This window comes from Balaenoptera borealis, assembly GCF_965194805.1.
Source record: "Balaenoptera borealis genome assembly, chromosome: 16".
NCBI classification, from domain to species: domain Eukaryota; kingdom Metazoa; phylum Chordata; class Mammalia; order Artiodactyla; family Balaenopteridae; genus Balaenoptera; species Balaenoptera borealis.
This window is the reverse complement of record NC_138872.1, coordinates 69787767-69807087: the sequence shown is the minus strand read 5'-3', so window position 1 is coordinate 69807087 and position 19321 is coordinate 69787767. Positions and strand designations below refer to the sequence as shown.

Below are 19321 nucleotides of genomic sequence, written 5' to 3'. Positions count from 1 at the left end.
AAAGATTAAAATAAATTTCTTAGTCCAAAAAGGACTTTGTTAATTCAGGTGCTACAATGTAAATTCTTTCCATATTCTGATAAGAAAGCTAAATTGACAACCTCATGAACTAATCAAGGAGCTTAGGTTTGTTGATATTACACTAAGATGAAGTTCTCAAGTAGGAATATTGCAAGTAGAAATAAATGTAACTATGTAATCTGATCTCCATCATAAGTGACAGATTTGAGCCTGTGTATTTCCCTGCCCTTCCATGTACAAAGAAAAGAAGTCTCTAGTTGTGAAGTAATTTTTATAACAGCGTATGTCTTTACCTATCTGAAATGTAAATATTTACATGTGCATGAGTGTTAGAATGTGCAAAATACACTTTCTATGATTATGAGGAGCCATAAAACATGACTCATGTAGGAGAAAGTAATGATTGCTCATTGTTATTCATGTCAGTGAACTCATTTACAATGAACTCACTGGGTTTTTAAAAACCTTTTTATTTTGTAATAATTTTAGAATTACAGATGCGTGTCAAGATAGCACAGAGAGTTCCTTTATACACTTCATGCAGCTTCCCCTAATGCTAACAACTTACAGAAAGCATGGTACATGTGTCAAAACTAAGAAACTAACCTTGCTACAGCACTATCAACTAAACCACATATTTTATTTGCATGTCACTATTTTTCCACTGATATTCTTTTCCTGGTCCAGTAGCCAATTGTGCTGTATTTTATTGTCACGTCTTCTTCGTCTCTTCTGGTCTGTGTGTTGGAGGAGGTCACTGAGAGGATGTGACCACTGGTTGATGCTGGAGCTGGACTCTGGCAACTGGAGGCTCCTCACCCCCATCCCTGGCCTTGGAATGTACGTTCTGCTCACTGTTCCACAGTTGGAGCCGTTTTCAAGGACACAGGCTTGAGAGGGTAACGTGTTGTTGAGACCATCTGGACAGTAAACATGACTAAGCCCCATTAAGGTCTCTATATAAACTTTGAGGATTCTGGAGGGCAGGTGTGGAGATCTACTCATATTGTGGCCACTCACGACAAGCCTTTTAAGTTCCCTTGCTTATTAAACCTGCCACCTACCAATCTGGAGTGGCTGCCTCTTTCTCTGGTCTCTCCTTGCCCTCCCTGTATGGGGCTAGTTTCAGATTTCACCCCCCGGGAACTCCCGAGGCTGTGAACCAACACTGTGGGAGTTTCTCAATCTTCCCATGTCTTTCACAACCTCGAGACTTTTGAAGAGCACTGGACAGGTATTGTGTAGAACCCCTCAGTTTGGGATTTGTCTAAGGGTTTTTTCTCATGATTAGTTTGGGGTTATGGTTTTGGAGGAAGACGACCACAAAGGAAGCGCTCTCCTCATCACATCCTATCAAGGATACAGGACATCGACATGACTTCTTGGTGATATTAGCCTTAAAACAAGATTAACGTGGTGTCTGCCAGGTTTCTCCACTGTAAAACTATTTTCTTTCTCTTTCTAGACTCTATGTTTTAGAATTGAGTGACTAAGTCCAGGCCATACTCAAAAGGAGAGCAATTAAGTTTCACTTCCTGGAGGGAAGACTATCAAAGATTATGCAAACATATGTTAAAACCAGTACGATAATAAGTATTGGGGGGGAGATATTGAGGTTATGCAAATATCTTGTTTCTCTTTAAAGTTCCATCCACTAATTTTAGCATTCAGCAGTGGCTCTTACCTGCAGCAATTATTACTGTGGTGGTCTAATGGTGATTTTCTATTTCTCTCATTTTTTACATTTATTAATTGGAATTTTCATCTAAGGAAGATTCGTCCCTTCCATTTTTTTGTCTATTCAATTGCTTACTTATATCAATATGGGCTCACAGATATTTATTTTATTCTTTGATCTACACAATCAGTATAATCCTATAGAAATTGTAATTTATTTTGTTGTTAAAAATGTTCCAACTTTAGTCATTGGGAGTTCTTTCATGTTGGCTCCTGTATCCTTTCCACTTGTTCTCATTTTTTGTTGTTGTTGTTTTTGTTGTTTCATCTTCCTTACTTCTGGCCACTTCAAGATGCTCCAGGCTTATCTATATGTCTGTGTATGTGTGTATATATGTATGTATGTATCTCTCTCTCTCTCTCCATATATATATAGGAGAACCAAATCTGGAAGCCAACATATAGGTTTAGTTTGAATGTTGTCTCTGAGTTTGGCACTCATGTGTTCAACAGGGTATGGAATGTCTCTTGGGTGGCCCTGTTGGTGGGCTGGCCAACCCTAGCTGCCATGGGTAGTCATCTCTTTGAGCAGTCATGCCCGTGTCCATGAACTTGGGGCCAGGGCTGTGGCCTAGATGGCTGGATGCTGAGGAGCCCATGTGAGAACTGAATCCTGGAGCCCCAGGCTGGGGAAAGAGGAGAGAGGACTGTGGGGTGGGAGAGGTGGCGGGTAGGCCCAAAGAACCTCCCTAGACCAAGCCCTTCCTTTGGCACCATCGCTGGGGGACACTTTCTTCCTGGAAGGTGACAAGAGGGGTCTTGGGCACACCTGGCACTGAGCTTCCCCACAAAGGACCAGGTTCACTGTCCTTGTTTATCTCCTGTGGCCCTACCCTGGGCTGGAATCAGGAATGTTCCAAAGAGTGATAGATAGTCTTTTCTTTTGGCAAAACTCTACTTAATCCAATGGAGTATATGTATATATATATATAGAGAGAGAGAGAGAGAGAGAAGAGAGATTTATTATAAGGAATCAGCTCACTAGATTATGGAGACAGAGAAATCCCGAGATCTGCAGGGCAAATCAGGGATCTGCAGGACAGTTGATGGTATAGCTCTAGTCCAGCTACGAAGGCCTGAGACCCAGGAGAGCCGGTGTTTCAGTTCAAGTCCAAAGGCAGGAAAAATTCCCCCTTACTGAAGGAACCATCAGTCATTTTGCTTTACTCAGGTCTTCAACTGATTGGATAAGGCCCACATTAGGGAGGGCAAACTGCTTTATTCGTTCTACTGATTCAAACGTTAGTCTCATCCAGAAACACCCTTAGGGACACACCCAGAGTAATATGTGAACAAATATCTGGGCACCTTGCAGCCAGTCAAGTTGGAAGATAAGATTAACCATCACACCTCCTATATAAAATAAATTATCCAGCTTTTACTCTCAGCTCCTCTCAACCTTTCTGCCACTTAATTTCTGGTATAAACTTTGGAATTTTGGACTCATCATTGTTGAATCAATATTTTAACTGTATATCTTCCTTTATATTTACATGTGTTTTCCATCTATATTTATATAATCATGGATTCTCAGTGCATGCAATGTTAAACTTCAATTATTCATTCCAGTCCCTTCACATTCCCTATAGTTGGGAAGTGTTTTGATTTGACTTTTGATTTTCTGGAATATATCGCTCCACATTTCCACAGGGTTTGAGCTTCTAACTGGAGCCAGAACCTGGCAGGGCCCCCAATTAAGTAGTCCGCTTTTACATAAAAGACTAGAATCAGTTGTTCCTCTGGACACAAAGGATTCTCAAACTATGATTAGATCTAAACAAGCAAACAAACAAAAAACATTTTTCGGGCTTCCCTGGTGGCACAGTGGTTGAGAATCTGCCTGCTAGTGCAGGGGACACGGGTTCAAGCCCTGGTCTGGGAAGATCCCACATGCCGCGGAGCAACTAGGCCCGTGAGCCACAATTGCTGAGCCTGCGCGTCTGGAGCCTGTGCTCCGCAACGGGAGAGGCCGCGATAGTGAGAGGCCCGCGCACCGCGATGAAGAGTGGCCCCCGCTCGCCGCAACTAGAGAAAGCCCTCGCACAGAAACAAAGACCCAATGCAGCCAAAAAAATAAATAAATAAAATAATAATTAAAAAAAAAAATTTTTCATGAGAGGATAAAAATGTACAGAAATGCAATTCATTCAGCCCACCAGTAGATGACACAATTATAAGGTATCTTTCTTTTCTGTTGTTTTCTGGTTTTATAATTACAAAATAAAATATGAATACATTGTAGAGAATTTAGCAAAAAATAAATCCGAGAATACAGATGTAACTGGAAGCCCCTCTATTAACAAATATTGAATTTATGAATTCTCATAGATAACATGAAAGCTACTTTTCAAAGTTAAAATGCATTCAGTCCACCACTGACGGATGATGTGATGCTGTTTACCCTGATCTTCAAGCTGCCATTCAGTCTACACTGTATTTCCCATGCTTATGCTTGGTGTTTAGATATTTTACAAATATTATTGAAACCATCATATCTGATAAATAGAAAAGCAGCAGCAAGGATATTGAAAAAGTTGCTAAGAAAGGGCACATGACTAAAAAAGAAAAAAAGAGAGATTTCTGGAAATAAAAGGCAAGAGAAGGAAGAAGGTGGCATATGTGCATGGCATGAATTATTTGAGAGTGTGAGTGATTTTGAAGTAAGAATGAATTGCGTGAGATAAAAAGAGGATTGTGGCTATGAAATCTACTATATTCATCAAGAAGTGAGAAAAACTATTTGACTGAGTGAGAGAAAGAAGTCAGACGTCCATCCGCCCAGTGTTCATTGTTGACAAGACTTGATATGGGGAATTGAAGGACTAAGTAGGTCTTAACAGGCTACTCCTGACTCTTTTGTCTCATGGATTATTCCCACCAGGGTTGAAAGCGTATCTGAATCAAGACACCATCAATGTGAGTGGCAAACTAGCACACGTGGACTTCAAACTGCTAAAGAATGATGTATGACTCCTGCAAAGATGATGCAGGAAGAGACAAATACCTGCCTTAACAGATTTCCAAGGAAGACAAAATTTATCTATTTGGGGAAAATAAATCTGCTAGAAAATATATGTGTAAGAGGGAGAAGAATATGCCTGTTTTTCAAGCTTCAAAGAAGTTGATTCACGTTCCTGTCAGGCAGAAATGCAGTGGAGATCACACGTTTAAATCTGTCTTAGTTGGTTTGTAGTTGAAGACATATGGGCTTACAAATATCCTTTCAGAACCTAATCTATCCCAAAGTATAGACTTGCCCTAAGTAACTATTGTTAACAGTTTGATTGCCACTGGTCTTTCTTTTTATATATATAAATAAAAATTGGATTATACTAAAAATAATACTATTTATCAAATTCATTTTGTCACAAAAATTTAGGAGACTTTTTTTTTCCTTAGCATATCAGTTTTAGTTGCTTTTTTTTTTTTATACAGCAGGTTCTTATTAGTCATTAATTTTATGCACATCAGTGTATACATGTCAATCCCAATTGCCCAATTCATCCCAGCACCACAACCACCACCCCGCCGCCGCTTTCCCCCCTTGTTGTCTATACATTTGTTCTCTACATCTGTGTCTCAATTTCTGTCCTGCAAACCGGTTCATCTGTACCATGTTTCTAGGTTCCACATATATGCATTAATATATGATATTTGTTTTTCTCTTTCTGACTTACTTCACTCTGTATGACAGTCTCTAGATCCATCCACGTCTCTACAAATGACCCAATTTCATTCCTTTTTATGGCTAAGTAATCTTCCATTGTATATATGTACCACATCTTCTTTATCCATTCGACTGTCGATGGGCATTTAGGTTGCTTCCATGACCTGGCTATTGTAAATAGTGCTGCAGTGAACATTGGAGTGCATGTATCTTTTTGAATTATGGTTTCCTGTGGGAATATGCCCAGTAGTGGGATTGCTGGGTCATATGGTAATTCTGTTTTTAGTTTTTTAAGGAACCTCCATGCTGTTCTCCATAGTGGCTGTATCATTTTACATTCCCACCAACAGTGCAAGAGGGTTCCCTTTTCTCCACACCCTCTCCAGCATTTGTTGTTTATAGATTTTCTGATGATGCCCATTCTAACTGGTGTGAGGTGATACCTCATTGTAGTTTTGATTTGCATTTCTCTAATCATTAGTGATGTTGAGCAGCTTTTCATGTGCTTCCTGGCCATCTGTATGTCTTCTTTGGAGAAACGTCTATTTAGGTCTTCTGCCCATTTTTGGATTGGGTTATTCGTTTCTTTAATATTGAGCTGCATGAGCTGTTTATATATTTTGGAGATCAATCCTTTGTCCGTTGATTCATTTGCAAATGTTTTCTTCTATTTTGAGGGTTGTCTTTTCATCTGGTTCATGGTTTCCTTTGCTGTGCAAAAGCTTTTAAGTTTCATTAGGTCCCATTTGTTTAATTTTGTTTTTACTTCCATTACTCTAGGAGGTGGATCAAAAAAGATCTTGCTGTGATTTATGTCAAAGAGTGTTCTTCCTATGTTTCCCTCTAAGAGTTTTATAGTGTCTGGTCTTACATTTAGGTCTCTAATCCATTTTGAGTTTATTTTTGTGTATGGTGTCAGGGAGTGTTCTAATTTCATTCTTTTACATATAGCTGTCCAGTTTTCCCAGCATCACTTATTGAAGAGACTGTCTTTTCTGCATTGTATATCCTTGCCTCCTCTGTCATAGATTAGTTGACCATAGATATGTGGGTTTATCTCTGGGCTTTCTATCTTGTTCCATTGATCTATGTTTCTGTTTTTGAGCCAGTACCATATTGTCTTGATTACTGTAGCTTTGTAGTATAGTCTGAAGTCAGGGAGTCTGATTCCTCCAGCTCCGTTTTTTTCCCTCAAGACTGCTTTGGCTATTCAGGGTCTTTTGTGTCTTCATACAAATTTAAGATTTTTTGTTCTAGTTCTATAAAAAATGCCATTGGTAATTGGATAGGGATTGCATTGAATCTGTAGATTGCTTTGGTAGTATAGTCATTTTCACAATATTGATCCTTCCAATCCAAGAACATGGTATATCACTCCATCTGTTGGTATCATCTTTAATTTCTTTCACCCGTGTCTTATAGTTTTCTGAGTACAGGTCTTTTGTCTCCCTAGGTAGGTTTATTCCCAAGTATTTTATTCTTTTTGTTGCAATGGTAAATGGGAGTGTTTCCTTAATTTCTCTTTCAGATTTTTCATCATTAGTGTATAAGAATGCAAGAGATTTCTGTGCATTAATTTTGTGTCCTGCAACTTGACCAAATTCATTAATTAGCTCTAGTAGTTTTCCAGTGGCATCTTTCGGATTCTCTATGTATAGTATGATGTCGTCTGCAAACAGTGAGAGTTTTACTTCTTCTTTTCCAATTTGTATTCCTTTTATTTCTTTTCTTCTCTGATTGCCATGGCTAGGACTTCCAAAACTATGTTGAATAATAGTGGTGAGAGTGGACATCCTTGTCTTGTTCCTGATCTTAGAGGAAATGCTTTCAGTTTTTCACCATTGAGAATGACGTTTGCTGTGGGTTTATCATATATGGCCTTTATTATGTTGAGTTAGGTTCCCTCTATCCCAATCTTCTGGAGAGTTTTTATCAAAAATGGGTGTTGAATTTTGTCAAAAGCTTTTTCTGCATCTATTGAGATGATCATATGGTTTTTATTCTTCAATTTGTTAATATGGTGTATCACATTGATTTGCATATATTCAAGAATCCTTGCATCCCTGGGATAAATCCCACTGGATCATGGTGTATGATCCTTTTAATGTGTTGTTGGATTCTGTTTGCTAGTATTTTGTTGAGGATTTTTGCATCTATAGTCATCAGTGATATTGGTCTGTAATTTTCTCTTTTTTTTGTAGTATCTTTGTCTGGTTTTGGTATCAGGGTGATGGTGTCCTCATAGAATGAGTTTGGGAGTGTTCCTTCCTCTGCAATTTTTTGGAAGAGTTTGAGAAGGATGGGTGTTAGCTCTTCTCTAAATGTTTGATAGAATTCACCTGTGAAGCCATCTGGTCCTGGACTTTTGTTTGTTGGAAGATTTTTAATCACAGTTTCAATTTCATTACTTGTGATTGGTATGTTCATATTTTCTATTTCTTCCTGGTTCAGTCTTGGGAGGTTATACCTCTCTAAGAATTTGTCCATTTCTTCCAGGTTGTCCATTTTATTGGCATAGAGTTGCTTGTAGTAGTCTCTTAGGATGCTTTGTATTTCTGTGGTGTCTGCTGTAACTTCCCCTTTTTCATCTCTAATTTTATTGATTTGAGTCCTCTCCCTCTTTTTCTTGATTAGTCTGGTTAATGGTTTATCAATTTTGTTTATCTTCTCAAAGAACCAGCTTTTAGTTTTATTGATCTTTGCTATTGTTTTCCTTGTTTCTATTTCATTTATTTCTGCTCTGATCTTTATGATTTCTTTCCTTCTGCTAATTTTGGGTTTTGTTTGTTCTTCTTTCTCTAGTTTCTTTAGCTGTAAGGTTAGATTGTTTACTTGAGATTTTTCTTGTTTCTTGAGGTAGGCTTGTATAGATATAAACTTCCCTCTTAGAACTGCTTTTGCTGCATCCCACAGGTTTTGGATCGTCGTGTTTTCATTGTCATTTGTCTCTAGGTATTTTTTGATTTCCTCTTTGATTTCTTCAGTGATCGCTTGGTTATTTAGTAACGTATTGTTTAGCTTCCATGTGTTTGTGATTTTTACGTTTTTTTCCCTGTAATTCATTTCTAATCTCATAGCACTGTGGTCAGAAAAGATGCTTGATATGATTTCAATTTTCTTAAATTTACTAAGGCTTGATTTGTGACCCAAGATATGCTCTATCCTGGAGAATGTTCCGTGCACACTTGAGAAGAAAGTGTAATCTGCTGGTTTTGGATGGAATGTCCTATAAATATCAATTAAATCTATCTGGTGTATTGTGTCATTTAAAGCTTGTTTCCTTATTAATTTTCTGTTTGGATGATCTGTCCATTGGTGTAAGTGAGGTGTTAAAGTCCCCCACTATTGTTGTGTCACTGTCGATTTCCTCTTCTATAGCTGTTAGCAGTTGCCTTCTGTATTGAGGTACTCCTATGTTGGGTGCATATATATTTATAATTGTTTTATCTTCTTCTTGGATTGATCCCTTGATCATCATGTAGTGTCCTTCGTTGTCTCTTGTAACATTCTTTATTTTAAAGTCTATTTTATCTGATATGAGTATTGCTACTCCAGCTTTCTTTTGATTTCCATTGGCATGGAATATCTTTTTCCATCCCCTCACTTTCAGTCTGTATGTGTCCCTAGGTCTGAAGTGGGTCTCTTGTAAACAGCATATATATGGGTCTTGTTTTTGTATCCATTCAGCAAGCCTGTGTCTTTTGGTTGGAGCATTTAATCCATTCACGTTTAAGGTAATTATTGATATGTATGTTCCTATGACCATTTTCTTAATCGTTTTGGGTTTGTTTTTGTAGGTCCTTTTCTTCTCTTGTGTTTCCCACTTAGAGAAGTTCCTTTAGCATTTGTTGTAGAGTTGGTTTGGTGGTGCTGAATTCTCTTAGCTTTTGCTTGTCTGTAAAGCTTTTGATTTCTCCATCGAATCTGAATGAGATCCTTGCCGGGTAGAGTAATCTTGGTTGTAGGTTCTTCCCTTTCATCACTTTAAGTATATCATGTCACTCCTTTCTGGCTTGTAGAGTTTCTGCTGAGAAATCAGCTGTTAACCTTATGGGAGTTCCCTTGTATGTTATTTGTCATTTTTCCCTTGCTGCTTTCAATAATTTTTCTTTGTCTTTAATTTTTGTCAGTTTGATTACTATGTGTCTCAGTGTGTTTCTCCTTGGGTTTATCCTGTATGGGACTCTCTGTGCTTCCTGGACTTGGGTGGCTATTTCCTTTCCCATGTTAGGGAAGTTTTCTACTATAATCTCTTCAAATATTTTCTCGGGTCCTTTCTATCTCTCTTCTCCTTCTGGGACCCCTATAATGCAAATGTTTTTGCGTTTAATGTTGTCCCAGAGGTTTCTTAGGCTGTCCTCATTTCTCTTCATTCATTTTTCTTTATTCTGTTCTGCAGCAGTGAATTCCACCATTCTGTCTTCCAGGTCACTTATCCGTTCTTCTGCCTCAGTTATTCTGCTATTGGTTCCTTCTAGTGTTATTTCTCATTTCAATTATTGTATTGTTCATCTCTGTTTGTTTGTTCTTTAATTCTTCTAGGTCTTTGTTAAACATTTCTTGCATCTTATTGATCTTTGCCTCCATTCTTTTTCTGAGGTCCTGGATCATCTTCACTATCATTATTCTGAATTCTTTTTCTGGAAGGTTGCCTATCTCCACTTCATTTAGTTGTTTTTCTGGGGTTTTATCTTGTTCCTTCATCTGGTACATAGCCCTCTGCCTTTTCATCTTGTCTATCTTTCTATGAATGTGGTTTTTGTTCCACAGGCTGCAGGATTGTAGGTCTTCTTGCTTCTGCTGTCTGCCCTCTGGTGGATGAGGCTATCTAAGAGGCTTGTGCAAGTTTCCTGATGGGAGGGACTGGTGGTGGGTAGAGCTGGCTGTTGCTCTGGTGGGCAGAGCTCAGTAAAACTTTAATCCGCTTGTCTGCTGATGGGTGGGGCTGGGTCCCCTCCCTGTTGGTTGTTTGGCCTGAGGCGACCCAACACTGGAGCCTACCTGGGCTCTTTGGTGGGGCTAATGGCAGAGTCTGGGAGGGCTCATGCCAAGGAGTATTTCCCAGAACTTCTGCTGCCAGTGTCCTTGTCCTCACAGTGAGACAGAGCCACCCCCCGCCTCTGCAGGAGACCCCCCCAACACTAGCAGGTAGGTCTGTTTCAGTCTCCTATGGTGTCACTGCTTCTTCCCCTGGGTCCCAATGCGCACACTACTTTGTGTGTGCCCTCCAAGAGTGGAGTCTTTGTTTACCCCAGTCCTGTCGAAGTCCTGCAATCAAATCCCACTAGCCTTCAAAGTCTGATTTTCTAGGGATTCCTCCTCCCGTTGCCAGACCCCCAGGTTCGGAAGCCTGACATGGGGCTCAGAACCTTCACTCCAGTGGGTGGACTTCTGTGGTATAAGAGTTTTCCAGTTTGTGGGTCACCCACCCAGCAGCTATGGGATTTGATTTTATTGTGATTGCGCCCCTCCTACCATCTCATTGTGGCTTCTCCTTTGTCTTTGGATGTGGGGTATCTTTTTTGGTGAGTTCCAGTGTCTTCCTTGGTGAGTTCCAGTGTCTTCCTGTCGATGATTGTTCAGCAGTTACTAGGAGACTTTTTAATCAGAATGTATAGCTCTACCCCATTCCTTTTAATAACAAAAGAGTATTACACGGGGCGGGGCGGTGGTGGTGGGATGAACTGGGAGATTGGGATTGACATATATACACTAATATGTATAAAATAGGTAACTAATAAGAACCTGATATATAAAAAGTAAATAAATTAAATTAAAAAAAGAGTATTACACAGAAATTCATCTATCATAAAATATTAAATAATTCTACTGTTGGACATTTAGGTTATTTACAATTTGGGAGTGTATATATATACAAACTACATATAAATTGAATTCATATGCAATATATATACATATTGCACAAATATTGCATATATATAATACATATGTGTGTGTATACATAAATTTCTATGCAGTAGAATTGTTGTGTCAACTGGTTCCAGTGGTTTCATAATTTGAAGAACAAAAAATATGTTGCAATTTATATTTTCGCCCAGTTATTTCGAATTTTTTATTTTGAAAAAATATTAAATTTATACAACATTACAAGATTGATGCATAGGACTCCCAAATACCTCTAAACAAGATTCACCAATTGTTAACATTTTGTTTTATTCCCTCCTCTCTCCTTTTTGCATTCTTTCTGAGTTTAGAGTAGTTTGTATATATAACACCAAGTTGTTCTCTAATATTTCAATGTGTATTTTCTAAAAGCAAGGAGATTCCTTTATGTAACCACAGTGCACTCATCAAGTTCAGAAATTTTAACATATATCCACTTTACAGTTTACGTTCCATTTGTCAATTGTCCCAATAATGTCTCTTACAGTATTTTTTCCCTACAGTACAGGATTCATTCTAGAATCATGTTTTGCATTTAATTGTGATGACTCATTTGTCTCTTTTATTCTGGAAATAGTCCTTAGCTTTTCATTGTTTTTTATGACTGAGATGTTTTTATAAAACATGGCAGGTTATCTTATAGAATGTCCTGCAGTTTGGGTTGGTCTGTTGTTTCCTCATGATTAGATTCACATTATACCTTCCTGGATACACTACTGTAAGTCATGTTTTGTTTTCAGAAGTTTACATCTGGAGGCACTTGCTGGGCATCTGCCCCCTCATTGGTGATTTTAATTTTTCTCAACTGATTAAAGTGTTGTCTAGTTTCACTGTATAATAATTACTATCCACTTATAACTAATAAATTCTCTGAAGGGAGACACTTTCAGATAATATTCTATTCTTCATCAGACTTTCATCTCCTAAATATTCTATCCATTGACAATTATTATCTGAATAAGGCTTTAATAAAATGATTTCAAAATGGTGATTTTATACCTCTACCACTCCCTTCACAGTTATCAATTGGCATTTTACTGAAGAAAGAACGTTTTCTTGTTATCTGTCTATCTACCTACCTATCTCACTATTTTGCTATGTTTCTGTCTGCATATCCACCCTTTCATATACCATCTACCTATCTATTTACTATCAGTGTAGACTAGTGGATTACTATTTTATTCAGTGGGTTAAAATACATTTAAATACTTACTTATTTTGATACTCAATTTTCCCCAGATCTGTCCAGGAGGTTCCCCTTTAAGCAGGTTCATGTGTCATTTTGATAAGTTCCCATAAGTTTTTGTCAGGGCTTGCTTACCTCTTGGCACTGTAAGATGTTCCAAGTTCTTGGATGTTCTAACCCTGGAATTAGTACTTCCTCCAAGGATTCCTGGTCTTCTTTGTTGTGACTGGAAACTAAGATCTGGGCTCTGGATTTGTTCATTGGCACTGAGCTGTCATTGCTTCCAGGTCTTTTCATTTGCCAGTTACTGAAATATTTGTACATTAGAAATCATGAGTAGATACTGATATTCCCTCCAATTCCAGTCTAACCCCACAAAGTCTTTCCTTGCTTTTTCCCTACACCCCAATGAGAACCCTGACTTCCAGAACATCAGCACACTTCCTCATTTGCACAATCCTGTGCCACACAGAAAAGAGTCTCAGAATTGCTATGAAAAACATACCTAATAATACATGTTTGAGATTAATTTGTAGTTTTTTGTTTCCTAGACTGATGGTCTAGAGTAAAAGTACTGTATGCAAAAGTCAGTTGCATTATTGTTTTCCTCTGCAGCTGATTGTCTTAAATTTGCAAAACAAATGGGTTCATTTGTCTCTTTTCAGGTTCAATTTAGGCTTTGTTTTTTCCCATTATGATGATTAAATTTTACTTTGAATATGTAGAACATCAGCATTCTTAGTTGCATTTGTCTACATTATTGGAATATTTAACATTTATATATTGTTCTTTCACTCATGTCCCCTTCCTTGTTTTAGTCTTATTACAATTAAACATATTACAATTATATATTATTACATTTAAATGTAATACATTTATACTTAAATATATTAAATATGTTTAATATATTTGTTAAATACAATTAAAAATATTAAGTGGTCACCATTAGCCCTTTCGCCAAAATTTTTTCAGTTATCTCTTGCTTGGCTGAAGTTCACGCTCAAAGAGATTCTCCAGGATGGGCACAAGTGTATAGTATCCCCTGAATTTTTGCAAGTTCAAAACGCCTTCTATAGCATGGTTTCTCAACCTCAAAACTACTATCCTTCAGGGCTGGGTAACCCTTTGTTATGTACGACTGTTCTGCACATAGCTTTCCTGATCACTAACCACTAGGTACCAGTAGCACTTTATCCCCCCCATCATGACAACATAAAAGGTCTTCAGACATTGCCCAATTGTCCTGTGGGGTTTGGGGAGAAATTGCCTCAGTTGAGAACTATTATTCTACAGCCTAGATACAGGAAGGACAGTTTGCTGGATATAAAATCTTTGGTTAGCACTTTTCTTGCCTTGAGGTCCCTTGTTCCCTTGAATTGTTTGTTGCTTTTAAAAAGTCTGATGCCAGCATAATTTTCTTATTTTTATAAATAAACTTGATTTTTATTTTCTGCCTGGAAGCCCAGAGGACTTTTTCTTTGTCTCTGAATTTTAATCATTTTTTAAGGATATGGCTTAGAATTGATTCTTCCAGGTCAGTTCTCCCAGGAACTTTGTGGTCCTATTCAAAATGAATATTTAAGTTTTCAAAAATTTCCAGAAAGCTTTCTTGAACTACAGTTTTAAGTACTAGTTCTATTCAGTTGTTTTTTTCTACCCCACTTCCAAACCCCAGAATTTCCAACAGTATGTAGCTTGGACATTCTTTGCCTATCTTCCATTTCAACCATTTGGTGGTTTAATGCCTTTCTTCAATGTTTTTACTAAATTTTCACATTCAAATGCATTCTTGCTGAGACATCTTCTATTTTAGTCTTCATTTCTTGAGATGCTTTTATATTTTTCTTCTATTTTTTTCTTAAATTTGATCAAATCTCACTTCATTTCTTTCTATGCTATGTCCATTTCTGTTCTTAGTATTTGGATTTCTAATTCTAGGTGTTCTTTTTTTTTTAACTTTTTCAAATGTTTGTTTAAAATAATTAAATGTGGAGTTTTGTGCTATAGTTTTTCTCCTTCATGTTTTTGGAGGAGCAGAGGAGAAAATTTTTATTAGCTGAGATGTTATGATTCACTTTTTCTGTTTTCTTCTTACAGTAACTTTCTATGAAAAAATTTTTTTCTGTTCCTAGATATTTTATGGACAGGATTCCAAGTTTTAGAGGGGCCACTTCTGTCAGTGTAATGAAGTGCAGTTTCTTTAACAGATAATATTACTGGGAAGTGAGAAATGTATTTTGTTTCTCTTTCATTTATGCAAGATCCTTAATATTCCTTTCTAGTTTCCTTACTTCCTTTTTCCTTCATTGCCACATCTTTAAGGAGCATTACCTCTTTTCCAGATCTCTGATTCTCCCACAGAAGCAATGCTTTTCCAAGGCTGACACCTCCAGAGGCTTTCACTTTCAAGCTGCTTGCTTATAGCCAATGCTGAGAACTACCAAGCCTGAGACCTGTGTTCAGTATTTTAGCATTTAGTGTCGGACTTATTTTGGGGGATGATTGTACCTGTATTTCATCTGATTCCTCCATGATCCTCTCCTCATTTTCATGACGTCCCTTAAACCTTCTAATCTTTCACTCTCTCAAAGGCTTTCAGTAGTGGTGGGAACTTGGTTGGAATTTGATGTTTACTTATGAACTTACAGATAATTTGAAGGTTAAGGTATTCTTTGTCTTTTTGTAATGCTGAGGGCTTGGCTATATGTAGCTCTGTTCTCCCTGTTGATTATATTTTTTGGATGGAGCTGATTGATGACTGTGGAGAGATTTGGATTCAGAGAGCTGTCATTCTCTTACAGACGCCGAAAACCCTCCCAAAATTTTTACAAGTACCTATTGTCACATGCTTTTCCAACACATAATATTGTCAGCATTATTCATTTTCTCAATATAATGGTTGAAGATGACATTCCATTGTCAATTTCATTTTTAATTAATGAATTCTAACATCTTTGCATAATTGGTCATCTATATTTTCTTCTCAGTAAATTGTTTATCCATACCCTTTGCCTGTTTATTAATTGGGTTTATGGAGCTCCTTCTTCAGTATTAATATTAATCATGTGTCTATTTTGTGTATTGCTAATATTTTTTCTGAGTCTGACTCATCTTTCAACTCTGTTTATAGTATTGTTACTAAATGGAATAGCATAGAGTGTGTTTTCTGAGACCTTGTACATTAATATAAATGTTTCTTTTTCTTTCTGTTTTCACTCAGGACTGAGAGATTGTCTGGCTATAGAATGCTTATCTCACAAAATGTTGCCCCTCATCTCTATCTACACACATTACTTCATTGTATTCCAGAATCGCAGATGAGCAGTTTAATGCAAATATGGCCTTTTTTTCTCTTTCTTCCTAGATACCTAGAAAATTTTATTTATCCTTTAAATTCAAAAACTTTCTCAATATGTGTTATTACTTTTGCCTAGTATAGGATGTGCCTTTTTGATGAGTGGGGCCCTTCTTGACTTCAGGGAAGTTTTTCTGACATATCTTTAAATATTATTTTTCCCATTTTCTCTGTTCTCTCCATCAGATATGGCAGTCATTCTTATAGTAGGAATCTCTTCCATCTCTGGAATCTTCTCACTCATTACTTTATCTCTTTTTCTTTATGCCCTTCTTTCTGAGAGAATTTGTCAAGAATGGCTTCAACATTATTGATTTCATTCCCAGGAGTAGAAATTCTATTTTTTATTGTTTGTAAGCTGCATTTAATCTCAAGAGAAATACATCCTTTTCAAAATATTTCCTCTTTATCTATTTCTATTTATTATACTCCAATCTCCCTTTTCATCTCAATCTCTCAATTTACCATATAATTTTTTGTTTCTTGGTTCATAGAGCAAAGAATTTCCTGAAATTTTATCGAGAACACAGGCACAACAGACACTTTCCAAAGTATGCTTCTGCTTCCTCTAACAGTACCGTTTCAAAGACCCTTCCTCTGATGCTTGAGCTTAATATTTCTGTCCTCATGCTATATAATCTTGAAAAAAATAAGTCTGAAATAAATGGCTGAGATGTTCGTTGTTCTTATTTCTACTTCTGCTTATTCATCAAGGAACAAGAAATTTATAGCCTTTTCCTATTTGCTACATATGTAAATTTCCTCCTTAGTTCCCCTGAGTGCCCATCAGGTTGTAACGTGATCTACTCCTCCTTTTTGCTCTGATGTTGGAGAGCTATTTGATGTGCAGCCTTTAGCCAGCTTTCTAGATTCACATAGCCAACTATCATTAAACTTTCTAGTTTAAAAAGCCAATTATTCTTTAATATTCTGGTGCTTTAAAGAGGGATATCTTAGTATCACTCCCTCATTATCCCTCTATCGTATTTAGAATTTATTCCTGAATAGGCTATTTCTGCATTTATGACTAAAAATCTACAACCTTTACCATGACCACTCCACAGCTCATTTCTCTGCAAATGCAGATTTTATATCACAACTGATGCTTTGTAAGGGTGTTGAAAGGCTCTGAGTACTCTAGTCCACAGTTCCCATATAAGGGAGATTTGAATTCCTTCACTCTGATGGAAGAAAGTCCAAGCTTGTGAGATTTCTTGAAATATTTTTCCACTAATCGTTCCACCATTATACCTATGGGCTTTAAAGATTTAACTCATGGGTATTCTTCCTGTTTTCTAGCAGGTCATTGTACAATACTCCTAATTCCCAGTGCTATTGAAATTCTTCATCTCCTCTTGAGTTTTGTATCTGTAGGGAATGGCTAATCAGAGGTCATTGTATTTCTATCCTCATAACTCAGAATGAAGTGGGCTATGATTATGTCACTCTGCTGTATAAAATCCTTCAAGCGTTTCCAACTGTATGTAGTGTAAGGCATAAAAGCCTCTCAGAATAACATGTGAGCTCTTTACAATATGGCACCAAACTATCTCGTCAACTTCATATTTATTCACTTCCTTCCATATATCTCAAATTCTCACCATACTAGATTATTAATCTTTTTTCCCAAACATGCCAGGTAATTTCAGACCTTTCTATTTCTGTTCATATATGGTTCCCTCTGCCTGAAATGCCTTGCCTCTCTTGGCTCAGTGGAAAATTCCCATTTATCCTTTGAAGTGGAACGGAAATGACATCGCTCCTTTGCAGTATACCCAGATGCTCAAAGCAAGATAAATTATATCATTCTCTGTGGCCCCATTGCTGTGGTCTGAATGTTGTGTCCCCCTAAAATTTATATGTTAAATCCTCACACCCAATGTGATGATATTTGGAGGTGGGGCCTTTGGGGGGTGATTTGGTCATGAGGGCAGAGCCCTCATGGGTGGGGTTAGTGCTTTTATAAAAGAGGCCTGAGAGACCTCCCTAGGCTTTTCTCAGGGAAATTATCTTCTGATAGAACATTGAATTTTTCCTCCCTTTTATTGTCTCTGTTCTCTGTCTCCAGAACCCCAATAAAAGAAATAGCAAACATCCATGCTGCTTTATATTTCTTTCATATATTCCATTCTTTTGCCTTTGGCTCAGGTCTGCAGGATTCTACTGATTTTATCATCAGATCATCGACATGGTCGTTAAACATAGCCATTCTCTTATTCAGTCTGTCCAATGATTTTTTTTTTTTTTTTTTTTTTTAGTGCCAAACATATTTTTAATTACCAGGTACTCATTTTTGTTCTGATTGCTCCTTTTTTGCAGTAGCAGTCTTTTCTGACTTATGTATGTGACATCTTTCCAGTCTCACTGGAGTCCTTTGTTAATGTTTTAAAAATTGTTTTGTTTCCTGAATGATCTGTGTTTCCTAAAAACACAATTATTTTATTTGTGAATTTTAATGTTTCTCATGCATGTGATTTCTTTTTCTCTCATGTTTGTTGATCCTTGGTTGTTCGTTCATGTTTATGAAGAAATATCTCATTAGTCTATTAAGTAATGAGAGTTTCATTTGGATTTGTATAGATCTGTTCCCAAAAAAACTTCTCCCTGGATGATTCTGTACCAGTAGGTGGGGTATGATTACTGGAAAACCACATTTAAGAGTTGTGGATAAAGGGTCAATAGGCTGTGGATAGCAAGTAAAAAAAAGGAGGACTTGACTTTAGCAGTGGTTTATTTTGATGTATTCCTTCTTGAGAAAGGCTGCCTTGCCTTTCTTTTTTCATTAGGTACCAACTGTGCGTTTTAGAGTTTTCTAGAACTCTGTTTTGCTTCCCATTCATGGTCTTACCCTCGAAAAAGAGGCATCTTCTTGTGGGTGAGACACTTTCTTTAGAGTGCACAGCTTGGATTTTTAAGTGGGAGCAAAAAGTTATCTGCTGTATATATTTGGGGGGAAGTCAGGGAAGAGTGACGATGTCCAACTAGCCCAGACTTCCCAGCTTTAGTTCTTTAAAACAAATATATTCAACATATATTTATTGAATGACAAGAGTACAAAAATGGCTAGAAATTCTGCCCATCCCCGTCCCCATGCACCTTTACAATATGACTTTGGAACCCCCTAGCACGAGTTGGGGTCGATTTCTCCACCCCCTTGAATCTGGGCTTGGCCATGTGACTTGCTTTGTTCAATGGGACTGTAAAAAAGTGACCTGAAAGAGAGTTGAAAATCTCTTGAACACTGGGGCTTGTTCTCTCTTGCTGCTCTTATAGGGAAGATAGATGAAAGACCAGAAAGTTAAAAATACATTCTTTTACATATGAATTCTGAGATATCAAAAGCAACAGTGCTGGGAAGAAGCCCAAGAGGATATAAGAAGAGGCATGCGGCCCATTTGCCTTTATGGGTCTGATCAACGGCCTGTTAGACACTAAACATATGAAAAAAGAC

The 19321-nt window shown here is 37.4% G+C and overlaps 1 protein-coding gene across 3 annotated transcripts in view; it reads right to left on the bottom strand.

Moving 5' to 3' along the window:
* Positions 1-19321, bottom strand: part of HS3ST4 (heparan sulfate-glucosamine 3-sulfotransferase 4) — a gene marked incomplete at its 5' end in the record, with an annotated part of 758541 nt that overhangs the window by 420865 nt on the left and 318355 nt on the right. The window contains one exon of one of the 3 annotated variants that reach the window (XR_014236116.1): positions 9977-12822. The exons of the other annotated variants lie outside the window; for them this stretch is intronic. Of the gene's footprint in view, positions 1-9976; positions 12823-19321 lie in introns of those variants that run through there. 3 annotated transcript variants of the gene reach the window in all.